At 38.1% G+C, this 15,896-nt stretch overlaps 1 long non-coding RNA gene across 1 annotated transcript; it reads right to left on the minus strand.

Annotated features, from left to right (window-relative positions):
• Positions 1 to 1,210: 1,210 nt before the first annotated feature.
• LOC132680180 (uncharacterized) lies at positions 1,211 to 4,475 on the minus strand. Its single transcript, XR_009610566.2, has 3 exons — positions 4,304 to 4,475; positions 2,238 to 2,345; positions 1,211 to 1,301 (listed from the first exon to the last, which is right to left on the minus strand). It is a non-coding gene; the product is annotated as an uncharacterized LOC132680180 (long non-coding RNA).
• Positions 4,476 to 15,896: the final 11,421 nt, after the last annotated feature.

Genomic DNA, 15,896 nt, shown 5'->3' on the forward strand with positions numbered 1-15,896 from the left:
GGCTCTAAGTGGGGAACATGCTTGTGAGGCAAACCTGCTGGCTGGAGGGAAGTGAATGAGGCTGGGAAAGGAGGATATGCAGGCTAGGAGGCCATAGGAAGCCAGGCTGTTTAGGTCATGTGAGTACTTTGCTTTCTCCTTGCATGGGATTTTTGGTCATTGGATGGTTTGAGCAGAGGAGTGACAAACAGGTTGTATTTGTATTTCAATCAGTTCACTCTACTCTGCTGCAGAAAAAAGGAGGAGTGGAAAAAGGGAGACCAGTTAGGAGAATCAGCTAAGAGACAGATGATGTTTCTGACAATGGTGGAAGCAGAGGAGGACCTGAGAAATGGCCATATTCAATATGTATTTTGAAGGAAATGCTGACAGAATTTGCCAACAGATGGCGGGTCAGGGGTCCTCCAGACCACCCCCAGGTTCTATGATTTGCTCAGACTCATAGGACTTGGCAAATAGTTGTATTTGCAGCTACAATTCATTATATGAAAAGGATACAAAAAAAATCAGCAAAGGGAAAAGGCACATGAAGAGAAGGCCAGAGGAAACCAGGAACTAGCTTCCAAGAGTCCTTTCCCTATAGAGTCACACAGAATGTGCTTAATTCCTCCAGCATTGAATTGTGATAACATGTGTGAAATGTTGTCTACCAGGAAACTCATTAGAGAATGAATGCCTAAAGTTTTGCTGGGGTCTGGCCACACAGGCACTCTCTTCTTAGCCCATACCAAATTTCCAGACTCCCAGAAGTAAGCAGGTATCCTGGATGAACACTATATGTACAAGTAGCATAGGTATTACCAACCACTCTTACCAGATAGGGAATGGTGGGAACTCTCCAGAAATTCATATTCTTCACCCCAGCTGAGGGCCAGCCATGCGAGCAGATCTTCTGAAGACAACAGTCTCAGGTTGGCTACATTAACTCTTTTCTGGATAGACAGAATATGAGGGGTGCAGTAAAAAGCTGTTCAGGAAGAGAAATGGAGAGTATGGGTGTATTCTAGGCAGTGAGAGAACATATACAGCAGAGAACAAGAACAGAAATACTTGGTGTCTCATTTTTCACTTAGATGTGTGCAATAAAATGTACTGGAGACATGACAAAGATTCTAGCAGACATGGTCCCTCTCCTTGTGGAGAATATTTGCAATTTAATAGGAAAGCTGGATACTAATAAAATAGTCCTTAGATCTGTCATTACCTTACTAACTCAGGAGTGGTCAGCCCAAGCACAGCAAAACAGTATCACCATGGGAACCTGTCAGTGATCTTCACGTCCTCCTAATGCATCCTATAGTCTAAAGTCAAATGAGGTTTCTTAAAATCTGATTCCAAGATTATTGCTAATGTTTAAGAGTTTTTAATATTTTTCTACTTCTCAGGTTATATTCCAAGATCAAATAAATCAGAAACTATCCTTTAAGACCTGTCTATACGCACACATGCGTGCACACACACACACACACACACATTCACACTACACCTTCTATAATGAGTTTGCTCATTTCCATCACCATACCTTAAGGTTACATTCTTCCCACCAGAAAAACCTCTATTAAATCCATTCACATGGTCCTGATTCTTTTTTGGGACACCTCTGGTGCTGCCTCCTCCACAAGTCATTAATTATCTGTCTGATATACTCAACTCTGGCCTCCTTTCTACACATCATAATATCTGTAGAACACAAGCACATCTTTTCCTGTGCTCTTCTCTTTGGTGATATGGATAAACTTTATCCAACCATATCCTAAATGTTGGTTTATCCAACCATTTAGGGTATGGTTTACCCAACCATACCCTAAATTATCTTAGAATTGGGGACATGTTTTTTTATTATAACTGTAGTGTCTACAATACAATCATGTTTGGCCATAGTAGGTCACTGAGTCACATTTATTGACTTGATTCTTTAACTTTAACATCCAAACTTCCAAGCCTAGATCCGTGCCATATACATATGCACTAGTTATCTATTGATGTGTAACAAATTACCCTCAAAATCACTGGCTTAAATAACAATAAACATTTATCATCTTTCATAGCTTTTATGAGTCTAGAATTTGGAAGGAGTTTATGTAGGTGGTTGTGGTTAAGGCTCTCTGATATGGATGTAATCAGGATGTTGTCTGGGTTGTCCTCTGAGGGCATGACTGAGATTAAAGAATCTGTTTCCATTAGGAGTCATTCATTTGGTTGGCAAGTTGGAGCTGGTTGATAGCAGGAGACCTTACTTCTTCCTCTGCTCATGGGCTTTCCATTGAGGCTGATTGTGTGTTCTTATCACATGGCATCTGACTTCCTCCAGAGCAAGTGATACAGAGGGTACAAAACAGAAGCTTCTGTGGATTTTCAAAAGCGACACAGTGTCATTTCCAGAATATCCTCCTTGATCTATCTTACACAGATCAACAATATTCAATGCATAAAAAGACCTACACAAGTATGTGAACACCAGGAGGCAAGTTACTGGGGCCATCTTAGAAGCTGGCTGCCATGCTCTATCTGATTAAATTTTACTACTGATGATTTATTGTCTCTGCAAAAGGGCATTACTTTAAGCAACTCCAAATTAAAACAACTGAAAATATTTTTTGAAAATATTTTTAATAAATGAATAATTATTGGAAGCTTTTACATAAGGACTTATCCGTCTTCAAAAGAATGTCTTTACATTGCAAGCACACCAGATTTTGAGGATAGCGTCTATGATATTAGGTAGGGATTGTAAGCATCCTTGTTTTCCATCTCTTAGACTAAAGCCTTAATTTCTTAACTAATAAGGTAACTTGAACCCCACAGCATTACACAAATATTTCTCCTTTTTCTTTTCTTCTACTTATCCTCACATATATCCACTCATTTCCTCCACCATTTCACCTCAGTCCTGACTTTATAAGCCTGAAAAAGCAGTCATTCTTATGTGTAGGCAAAGCAAGTGTGGAGCCTGTGTGGAGTAAATGGAACTTAAGATCTCCTTCCCCCATTGAAATATTTTCTCCACCTGCTTACTAATGCCTAACATTCTGCAATTAACAGATTCTTTTTTTTCTTTGACATGTGGTTTCTTGTCTCCAGTTAAAAATATCAATATTCTCAGCAAAAAAAGAATATATTATGGTTGTAACAACTGTCTGCTCATTAGTATGAGTTTTTTTCTGCATTTCTCCTGAAAACACATTTTCAAAAGGGAGAAGAAGAAAAAGAACACTTGAGAGAGGTAATCCCCCAAAGGGAAAATTCAGGATTCAGAAAGAGGAACCTCACAGAATGGAAGGATGCACTTACAATTTTGTCCAGGGCCAACTCTTTTATGAGACTTTGCCAAGGATAGAAAGTCAAAGGCCTCTAACCTCATTCTAGTACCAACCAAGCTCACTATATTAAACTGTATTTTCTTAGTGCACCATCTGTCAGAGGCCATCACAATGAGGAAATGAGGACAATCCCTTTTCTCAAAAAAAAGAGAAATGACTGGTGAACATAAGCCATCGAGATGACAATGAAGAACTGGGAATGCAGTTTAGAGAGTGGCTGTCTTGTTAAATCTTGAGCAAAAGCTTGTTTATTTTAATGATGACTTTGGTCTGTAAGCCTTTAGCCCTGTTATTTATTCATAACCTTGCAGGGGTCTTGGATTCCTCATTTGCAAGTATAAAAATGAGAAGCAATTTGCACATGCCAGGTGTCTGGACAAATGCTCTCTATTATCTACATAAACCAGATGCTCAATGATTTGAACCAAGTTGAACAGAATGCATACTGTTCATTCGCAAGCTGGCATCACACTTCTAGAGAGACCCTGGGTTTTGCAAAGACTTTTTATCAATTACAGGAAAATCATTATCAAAAAAATAATGACTTTTCTTGATGACGTGCTGCTAACTGTAATGGTTGGGTTGTCCGGTAGAGTTTAATGGCTTCAGATTTTTCTTATGATGCTTAATATATCGCCCAAGAACACAGAGAGACTATGGACACCAAAGCCAGGTTTACCCCCCACATCAGAGCAGCTCTGTTCAATTTTATTTGAGTTAATTGCCAGAAGAAAGAGACCTAGCACTTACTATACCTGCTGTAGACCAAGCATCCTGCTAGGAGCTTAAGTCACATTACTTCATTTCCACAACTGACTGGATCATAAAATATCCGATCTGATTTGATTGTGAGATTCAGTTTTTTCTATTAACCAAATTAGACTGTGTGTTGCTCACACTTTTATTTAGCAGAATCAGCTGTTCTGACAGCTAAAATTAAAACCAAATTCAGCTCCCCATGACTAATGTGCTCGCAGCCTTACCTGCTGTGCGGCGCATTCACACTCTCATGCTCATCGCCTAGATTTCCATGCAGGGCAAGGGACGCTGAAGATTTGTGGACTGGCTTGAGGCAGAGCAAGCCAGGAAGAGAAGGATCAGAAGCTGGGTTCAGCCACAGGGAGCAGCAGCCCTACCGAAAGCAGACATGCAGCCACCTTGAGCATGGAGAGTACAGTCCACCTTCAGGAATGGCCAGAAGAGAAACAATTTTCACAACTGGAGGGGAAGCTCAGATGAGCATCAGGATGTCCAAACAGGACAAGAAGGCACAGGAGAAACTTAACCGAAGTTTCAAAACCCTCCCCACTGTAAACCAGGAAAGCAAAAAACATCAAAAATCTGAAAGACACAAGTTTTCACAGAACAGCCTCCATCACCCAGATAACGCTAATGAGCTTGTGTGCTATTCAAACAGATCCACGATTTGTGCTTCAGAATGGACGACATGGGCCCTCATCACCTCAGAACCTTAAAATGGAGCTTGGAAATGGTGTTCTCCAAGGTGTGTACCAGATAGAAGAAACATGAATAGGGATGTTTTTTCTTTTTAAAAAACCAAAAAAATATATTTATTTATTTTTAACAGACAGAGTGTGAGTGGGGGAGGGTCAGAGAGAGAGGGAGACACAAAATCCAAAGCAGGCTCCAGGCTCTGAGCTGTCAGCACAGGGCCCCATGAGGGGCTGGAACTTATGAACCACAAGATCATGACCTGAGCCGAACTCATTTAAGTGGCTGAGCTACTCGGGCACCCTACGAGGGATGTTTCTTAACAGTAAATACCACCTACTGTCACAGAGTTCTCCCATTGATGAACAGTGGCATTTTCCAAGGACATTCTTGGTATACTGACATACTGATGACCTCTCTGAGCACATCTGGTAAACAGCCGCTTATACCTGTGTCCTGATATAATTTTATGTCAGTGCTGGAACATATACCATTCCAGACTAGGGCTTCTCAAACTTTGATGTGCACAGAAACCGCTCAGGGCTCTTTGTAAAATCCAGATTCTGATTCATAAGGTTTGGGTGGACCTGAGAATCCTTATATCCAACAAGCTCTCAAATGATGCTGAGATCACTAGTTTTGGCACCATACTTTAGTAACAAGGGCCTATGTTATAGATAGGGGCTTTGTTTTGTTTTCCAGTAACAACTGATTCACATAAAAATTCAGGAACAAGCCACACAAAACTGGCATCTGAAAGAACACAGATTCTTGTTTTCTTGTTGGATAACTATTAGGATATTTATATATTTGGATAATGGTTTCGATTAAACAATACTCTTATTTAAGGATTCGTTCATATTGCAAGTAAATAAATTCTTTTTATTTATTTATTTATTTGATGAAGTCAGGAGGAATATCAGGACCAAAGTTGAGTTTCCTTACCTCCAGCCAAGCACTGCTTCCAGGATATCACAAGACAATCATATCATTAAGAATGATCTTATACACATCATTGTCTTTATGAAAACACCCAGAAACTTTAATGATGTTCTCATTTGTTAATTTGGACGTGAAGTGTAGTCCGGAATTTCAAAAGTTATTATACTGCTGATTTGTTTGTATGATTGTTTTCTAATGCAAGTCACAAAGTTCATTGAATTTCTCCTGATTAATGAGACAGAGAAAAATCTTTTTACGTAGTTTTATGGCCAAGAACCAGTTTCAGTGAACAACAAGAATATGTGCTAAAATATGTCAGTGGAACTATGTGGGCATCTAAAAGAACATGCAAGAACCATTTCTAGTATGACAGAAAAAGCACTGGATTAAACCAAGTCACTTTGTTGAACCCAGCCACTCATTACCTGTGAAACTCTGAAAAAGCTAGTGATTATCTCTGAACTTCTCAAGTTGTGCATGTCATAAAAGGGGATAATAATCCCTAGTTTGCTTACCTCAGTGTTGCTGCCAGTCACAGCACACCTTGGTGAGGATTATAAAGTGTCTACTCTGGGGGCACTGGGTGGTTCAGTCAGCTTACCATCTGACTCTCAATTTCAGCTCAGGTCATGATCTCACGGTTCGTGGGTTTGAGCCCCATATCGGGCTCTGTGCTGACAACACAGAGCCTGCTTGGGATTCTCTCTTTCCCTCTTCCTCTGACCCTCCCCCACTCATTCTCTCTCTCTCTCTCTCTCTCTCTCTCTGTCTCTCTCTCTCAATTAAAAAAAACACTTAAAAAGTTTTAAGTAAATAAAAAATAATCATAAAAAAATAAAATGTCCCCTCTGGGCAAATCTGGCCTGGTGCAGGTTCACAGTTCTATGCTTGTGTGGACCAACTTGGAGGCACCACGTGTCCTCTCAACAGGGGCTCATCAGCAGTGAACCAACCTGTCAATCCATGTAGATCACCATGCCCTATCTCATCAGGTAGTAGAGAGAATAAAATGAAGGCACTTTGCAAGATGTAAAGTGCAACGCAAATATAAAAGAATGGATAAGCATGCATACAATCAAAAGCTGACTTGCAAGGCAGAAATTTAGAAGGATTCCATGCATATGAATCTCTCAAAATTCTTAAATCAAGAGACACAAATTATCAGGTATACACCAAATACATCAGTAGCAGAGTAGTAGGGCTATGGAGGGCCAGAGATACGTGAAATCTATTTAAAAAGACACATCTAGGGTACTACATCTGAAAGCTTCTGCATCAGGAGGCCTGAGAGAGAGAGAGAGAGAGAGAGAGAGAGTCTTTAACATTCTTACTGACAAAGTGTCTTTGATGTGCATACCAAGCTTAGGGAATTCAAGCCTAGCAAACAATTCAGGTATTTTTAAACCTTATTTATTTATTTATTTATTTATTTATTTATTTATTTATTGTTTTTTTATTTATTTATCTATTTATTTATGCCTGAATTATCCAGAGAGAAGAAAAGCATCTAACATAAGGAATAATAACAAGCTACAGAAGATGTTATGTTCTCCATAAAAAAAAAAAAAATCAGCTAAGATATTGCTCAATAAATTGATGACTCATACACTGGCTTTTTTTTTTTTTTTAACATTTATTTATTTTTGTGAGAGAGAGAGAGACAGAACATGAGCAAAGGACGGGCAGAGAGAGACAGAGACACAGAATCTGAAGCAGGCTCCAAGCTCAGAGCTGTCAGCCCAGAGCCTGATGTAGGGCTCAAACTCACAAACTGTGAGATCATGACCTGAGCCAAAGTCAGATGTCCAACCAACTGAAACACCCAGGCGCCACAGCTCATAAACTATTTATAAAATGCACATTCCACGGCACATAACATGTGACATGAAATATCTCTGTACAGTCCCATTCATTGAGCTACTAGAGCAAACATCCTAATCTTGTTCCCTACATGCTAAGGGCCCACTGAGATACAATGGAAATCCCAGATGACTATGCCTGTCATCAATTTTGGTATCCAATAAGGCTATCATAAATCAAATCAAAGCAATCGATAATCATTCTGCATTTATATAAATCCACCATCATCAAAAGCAAAGGCAATAATTCAAACCCAAGCATAGTGGTTTGAACCACTATGAATTAAATCCTTTATGAAAACACATGTTTCTACTTCCAACTTAGACATTACTGTATTTAGTTCTAGTCTTCCATCTTCTTTGCTTCTCTGTATTCCAGGAATTGACAGAGAAGAAACAGTATTTGGTACCTCTTTTAAGGTATTGTTAATACCACTGGGAGTGGATGCTATAAAATTACGAACAAAGTTAAAAGGACCCATTTCAATCTACAAAGAAAGAGCTAGTGCATCTCCTCAGGCTGATTCATGAAAGTACTGAATCCAGGATATGAGTACTCTACTTTTATAAATTCTCTGTAATTATGTTTAATTATCACAGAAAAGTAAAAAGGAGAAAATAAATTAGACATATGGCCAGGGACTCTGAATTTTGAATTGACATATTATTGTCCCCAACCTCACTAAACAGTCATTGTCTTTAGGTTATTGGCACACTAACCAGTGAAGAAAACAGTTGGGAATCTGATGTCTAATTAATCGTAAAATATTTGAGGGGAAAAAAAGTCATCCATACAAGATTGATTAGATCTGGCATGTGGAGCCTTTTTATATAATAGATTTATAAAGTAACTATTGATAACCAATGACAAGATTAGAAAAATGAGTTTCTGGTTGCCATGACAATTCAGATAGCATTCTAGCACCCACTCTAACGGCAACACTTAAATAATGAGCATAAAGACAGATAAGGGAGCCCACGCAGAATTTCGTGTTAAAAGCTAAGGAGCTAAAGTCTAGATACAGTAGAGACAATGGAACCCTTAACATAGGAAGTGACCACTGAGTAACAGAGAAATCTTGAGGTAAAGCTCAGTCTGCTAAATCCAGGATGGTTCATGGATGCCCACACCTTACTCTATGCTAAAAGAGACTAACTTGTCATTCTCATGTCAGCAGGCAATTGCAGCTGATGATTTTGCAGAGTGCTTATCAGAGAAGAGAGAACATTTTTACACCCCACTCACTATGTAAATGAGTGGCAGCAGATATAAACACATGTTTAAAACTATTAAAAGAAAAGCTAATGAAAATGTTCTATTTTAAATTGTGAATTATGAGAAATGAATACAGTACCTCTTACTGTAATGAAGGGACAGGCCTATCCAGCGGGAATACACAATAAACAGGTAAAGAAGAAATGTAAAGTACATTTCACTGAGACTGTAAAGTGTATCATTAATTTTATATGAAAGAAAAAATGCTGCCAACAATATAAATTTAAGACTCATCTTATTTGCAGAGATATTAATTAGAATGTGAAAACATTGGGGCGCCTGGGTGGCTCAGTCGGTTGAGCGTCCGACTTCGGCTCAGGTCATGATCTCATGGTCCGTGAGTTCGAGCCCCGCGTCGGGCTCTGTGCCGACAGCTCAGAGCCTGAAGCCTGTTTCAGATTCTGTGTCTCCCTCTCTCTCTGCCCCTCCCCTGTTCATGCTCTGTCTCTCTCTGTCTCAAAAATAAATAAACATTTTAAAAAATTAAAAAAAAAAAAAAAAGAATGTGAAAACATTGCATCTTAAAAACTGATGGAATATGGTATATGTAACTGTTCCTGTTGTATGGGATCATTCACTCATTTAGTCACCGAATGTTTTTAGTACCTCCAAAGAACCAGCTACCTGTCGTACAAAGTGCCAGTTTTACATTATCAGTCAGACGTATTGTTGTTTTTACGGACCCTAAGAGAAGAATCTCATTGAGTAAACCCACTGACAACTGTGAACACGATTCTGGGATTCAAAATGAACACATTACGCAAGTAACTCAACAAGGCATGTTCCTGGCTGGTGGGTCGTGATACACTTGCATGCAGGAAGAATGCTGTTTTTTAAAGTTACAGATGTTAGTGCCAAAACCTAAGGGGTGTACATATCTATTTATCTCCAACTTACAACTTCCTATGTTATCAAAAAGAAGTTTCCTTACAAATGGATGTATTTCTATAAAACAGTATGAACAAATTTTGCATGGGGCTGAGGCCAAATCATAAATGCTGCTTAATTCCCAACTAGCTGAATTATTACCCTCTAGTTTCATTTCAGACCACAAGAGACCTTCCCAATACAGGAACACTTCTCCACCCTCACACCTCAAAGCTTCTGGATTACCCTCACATCCCCATCCTGGTGGTGAGGGCAGGGCAAACATGCCTTACAGATACTCATGAACATCATGGAGAAGCTGAGGTCTCCCAGCATAGTGCAGTGTTCTGGTACAGATAAATCTGGTGGTGTCAGTTAAAGCTGACATAGGGACACCTCAAAGTAGCAAAGATGTTCCTGAATTGGGTGTTTATATTTCCAGTGAGAGACAAGACAGATTAAGCAGGACAATAAGCCAGATTCTATACTCAGCCCCATTCCAGGTTAAAACACTCCTTACTCCAATGCAGAAAGATAGGGTCAATGTCATTCTTGCTTGACCTTATGAAATGAACACGTACCCTTTTACTAAAAGCCAGAAATGTGGAAGCAGGTAACTGAGAAGCTGAGAAAATTTACTAGTAGGACTTCAGGCAAGTTCCTCAACCTTTCTGAGCCTCAGTGTTCTGACCTCTAATTATGAGGTCCAAAGTTTTGTAAAGTACAGGTGTCAGTTATGATCATCACAGAAAAATACAAATGTTATTCTTTATTTTCAGAAAAAAAAAGTTTTACAACACAGTAAAATGTTGGTATAATCTAGATGGTAGGTAGATAGATGTTCCCCTAGACATATGCTTAAACTTTTTCATAATAAACTGTTGAGAAAGGAAGGAAAAGCTATGGTCCTTGTAATGGGGCAAGACGTCCACCTCAGAGTTTCTCTACTGTCAAGAACTGTTAAATGTCTGAGATTTTACCCTTCTTGCAAGCTAACAAATCAGCTTGACACCATACCCTGGATGCTGTAAGAAGATACAGGATTCCTGGTTCAGAGACAAAAGACTTCATCACTCATAGAAGGTCAGCAGGTGGACCAGCTCCTCAAGCCCCACCTACCACACAGTGACACAAATAGGGTCAGGTGATACCGACATGTGCTCACCTTGTGCTACAGAAGAGGAAGCCCAAGTGTGAGAAAATCCAAATCTTTTATAATGGGCAATAAACCTGCCTAGCTTTTGCCCCAGAGGAAGACAGTGCCTTCACTTTAATAGACTATATTGCTCTAGAGGGAGCTTTTCTCTAGAGGTACATACCACCTCTATCTTCCAAGGCTGTTTGTTTTATAACACCTTTGAAAAGATCATCTGAAGCAAAAGCAGTCAGGGCCTCTTCTTGCAAGGCATACAGGAACAAACTGTCTTCACCACTTACTATGCACAAAATAAAAACTGAAAAAAATCACCAAGTGGTATAATACAACAGTTCTCATGTAAGTAGTAGGTAATGTAGACATTGTACCAGTTATTTAACACTGTAATACTTAATTGGTACAAAAAATTCCTAAGAAAAAGACACCCTTCCTATCCTCATTTCAAACAAACAAACAAACAAAACTAAAAAAGAAGCCATAATTCAAGTAAGTCATAAAACTAGAAGGCATAATATTACAAAATAATGGAAGTATAATTTGAATACAAACGCTATGCTTTTAATCACCATGCTTTACTACCATTTTTAAATTATGTGCAGTATACTGTATTTCTATCCCTGCCTATACCTAATTACTTTGTAATTAATGGTCCATGTGTCTGTCTTCCCCACGAAACTATAATCTTGATTGTAATTTTGGTTGTTTTATTCTCAAAACCTGAAAGTATCTGGCTAGTACATACTAGATATTCAAACAGTACTGGTTGAAAGGATTTTTGTTTAATTAGCCTTCAGTAAATTAGTTTCAGAATAAGAAGCTACTTCTTGTGCTTTTTGGTGCTCTAGTCTGAGGATAACATCTAATTTCAGATAACATCTGATCTAATAACATCTAATCTAATCTAATATTAACATCTAATATCATGAATATTCATGATATGTCACAAAATAAGTTAAACATTTTTATTCTCATTTTTAAGATAAACTGCAAATTGAGGCATTTATGACATTATTTAAAATGATCTTCCCTGACAATTTTTTTCAAGTCTAACTTATTTTGGAAACATCATAAGCTGAATTTCTAAGGAAATTATTATGTGAATTTATGGAAGTTTTAACAATGAATCAGAACAGAACAGTGGAATAATAGTATTGTAGGGGCCCTTGGAGGTCATCTAGTTCACTGCTTAAAAAAGAAATAAACAAAGGAACCATGTGTCCACAGAAAATACTCCAAAAAAACCTAATATTTAAGGAGATCACAGTGGAGATTCTAGTTAAAATGGAATTTGAAATATGGATCCCCACCTAAGTACCCACTGAGTGATCTTTGAAGGGTTTTAGGGACTTTTCTGAGGGATACAACTTGAGATCAGTTGATTTAATTCATACTTCTCATTTTTGAGTTGAACTACTAAAGACCTACAGTAACTCATACAAGATGTCTACTGAATTAGTGGTTGAACTCACATAAAAGTTCTTACCTAAGAACTTGAAAATTCTCAGTCTAGTGTTCATTCCACACCAGTGACCCTTAATTATTACAAAAAGAGAATAATATGACAGGTGCAGTGTTTCCCTAAATGGCATTATAAATGAAGATAACTAAAGCCAAAGTTATAAATGCCAACATGAAAGCACGATGCTGAAAACAGTCTGTGCTAACTCAACTTTCAGAAGTAATGTGTCGAGATGCCTTCATCCAATCTTTTTTCTTCACTGATGTAACAACTAAATGCACTAAGTTGTTGCCCTTTGGAGCCTTTTCACCCAGTGATTTATTGAATTAATTGACAAATTTCCTTAAGCCTCTATTATATGTCAGATACTCCGTAGCCACAAGGATATTATGGGGAACAATTCAAACACCAAACTCTTTCCAGAGCCCAGTGGGGAAGAAACTCAAGAAAATGGGCAAACACAATATATTGTGATACATGCTAAGAAAAAGGAACTGAAGATTCCTGAGGAAGCACAAAGAAGAAATGCCTGACTTACACATAGGAAATCAGGGAAGGAATCACAGAGAAAGTAGTGCCTAGACTGAAACCAGAATAACCTGATAATCTGGCCTTTGTGCATGTTTCTCCAACTGTCAGAACTCTCTTCGCTTCACTCTTTACTTAGCCAGTTGTTAGCACTGTTTACATTTTAGTTTCCACATCACATCTTCAGGGATACTTACTCTCCCCCAGACTAGCTTCTGGTACCTTTGCTTTCAGAATACGAACAACATTCTTCATTATCACTTTCTGTCTATCTCTGCAACCATCCTGAAGGTCCAGAGTTAAGGACTGTGTCGGTTCTGTTGTAATTGATTCAGGTGTGGAGTTGGTCAGATAAGAGAATGAAAGGGCAATGGGACAAGAGAATTAAAAATATTGGTGAGCAAGTGGTTGAGTAGACAGAATATGAATCTGGGCACTGATACTCCTGCTACCGCTACCAGATAGAAATCACCGAGCACTTGTTGCGAGCCAGAAAACATTCTAGTAAAGAGAGGAGGTGACTTAGGAAGATGGCAAAAAAGAGGATCAGGAGGCTCCAAGTCTCAGTGGAGTTGAAGAACACATGTGGAGCAAGGGAAATGAGTAGGAGATCCACAAGGACATCCTTGATATGTTGAATTTTAAAATGACAAGTAAAAGTAAACAGGTAAAAACTTGAGTCATAACAAGTCCCCAGGACAGCCATGGTGTGAGATGACTTAACTGGAGAGGAGGTAAGGACAGTAGGGATGTCAGGACAACATTGAGAAGTTGAATACTGATTGAGTTATCCATGAAGATGAAAATTTGGAAGACAACAAAAATTGCAAATTAGAGCAAAACGAAGGGCATAGATAGCATAACAAGATGGCTTCAGTATCAAATTAGCAGGAGTTTTTCACAGAAATAAAGGAACATATGGCTTGAAAGTAATGCTGGAGTACAAGAAGTATGCCAAACCTACTTTAGTGGGCTGAATGGTGGGCCTCAAAAAGATAAGTCCATGTCTTAATCCTCAGAACCTGTGAATATTACCCTACTTGGAAAATAAAAAGGCAATTACAAAAAAGTGATTGTAAATTTAATTAGGTCAAGGATCTTGAGATGTGGAGAACATCTGAATTACATAAATAATGAGAAAAGATTGAAATGATCTGGCAGAAAAACCAGCAAAACTCAGAAGAGAAAACAGAAAAGGTCAATATATTTATCTTAAAATGTACTCCTTTCATTAGGTATGAGATAGGGGCACCTGGATGGCTCAGTTGGTTAAGTGTCCAACTTCAGCTCAGGTCATGATCTCACAGTTTGCGTGTTTGAGCCCCGCGACGGGCTCTGTACTGACAGCTCAGAGCCTGGATCCTGCTTTGGATTCTGTGTCTCCCTCTCTCTCTACCCCTCCCCCACTCACTCTCTGTCTCTCTCTCAAAAATAACTAAAAATATTTTTAAAAAATTAAAAAAATAGATATGAGATAAATGCAAAGTTTAAAAAAAGATACTTAATTTTATACCCCCTATATGGCAAAATTTTAAAATCTGATAATGTTGAATATCAGTCAGATGTGGACCATATGGGTTCTTACAGACTGTTGGTGGGAGTATACATTGGCTAACTACTTGGAAAATAATTTGGCGCTGTCTTAAGAGAAACATGGAACACACTGTGTCTCAGAAATTCGACTTCTAGAGAAACCCTTACACATGTGTGCCAGAAGATAATACAAGACTACTTATAATATCACAACTAAACTAAGAAAAGAAAGGATTAAGTATGGTACATTTATACCAGAGAATACAGTAGTGAAAGTAAGTAAACTACAAGCACACTCATCCACAGGTTAATTGTTTGGTTGGATGGTTGACTCTAACACACACAGTCACACCCAAATGTTGCCAGCCCAGAACCTGAAAATGGAGAAGTTTATAAGGATAACTTAGCTACACTCAGAGGCTGATAGGAAGTCAAAGATCCTCACTGATAGAAGAATAATGAAATATTAAATCTTTAGTCTTTTGTACATCCTATGGGTTTGATAAATAAAATCAGAAAACAGGAGCCTCCATATTTCATCATACCTATCATTCCATTAGTTGAAATATGTATCAACAAAGACAAAAGCACTGCAATGAAACTGTGGAAGACCACACAAGGCACATTCTGATTTCACAGATTTAAAAATGGACACCAATAAAATACAGTAGAAGAAGGAAGGACAAGTATACATTCCCATTTGTCTCTGATTTCTAATCTGTCAACCATCCAATATGCATTGTTATGGATCTAGAGGAATACCTATGCTGGGGAACAGCCTTAGAGATGATTCTGTCAGTGTTTAACTTTCCCCTAATTAATAACAGCCATGGCTAAATCTTATAGGCTCATCAAAACTCCTTAATGGGGTAAAAATTAATAAGTGTTTCATGATCATTGTTATTATAATTTAATGAAAAGGGCCCACAAGATGATCAGAGGCATGATTTAAGACTAAGTTCTTTTTACTAAAGAATAGTTCACATTCTAGGACCTTCTAAAATATTACACATCCCTGGTATCACAGTGAATGATCCTGGCAAGTCCTCATTTCAATTACTGCTGAATCTTAATATATTTCAAATATTCTTAAATCTCAATGTAAGCATAATAAATAAAATTTTCATCAGTTAAATAGTATCGTGGATGTCCATTGGCCAGTTTAAACCACCAGTAGAGATCTCTTGTTTTTATGACTATGCCGGTCATTGTCTCATGTGGTTATGCCAAAAACCATATTATTTTTATTCACTTTTTATTTTTATTCACTTCCTTTCAGTTTACAAACAGAATGCCTATTTGCATAAACACAGGAGAGTACATGAAGACTCTGTGGGTTGGTAGTAATCTAGATCATCACTTTGCACACATTTTTCAAATTAATGCATTAATTTGGTATCTTTCAATCATACTGCCCAAATCTCAGATGTCTGGGGTTCTTCAAGTAAAAAGTAATCCTACTGACTAAACATATTTTGGTTTAAACTTTCCTGAGAGGAAATAA

This window comes from Panthera onca, chromosome A1, assembly GCF_046562875.1.
Source record: "Panthera onca isolate mPanOnc1 chromosome A1, mPanOnc1 haplotype 2, whole genome shotgun sequence".
Taxonomy (NCBI): Eukaryota; Metazoa; Chordata; class Mammalia; order Carnivora; family Felidae; genus Panthera; species Panthera onca.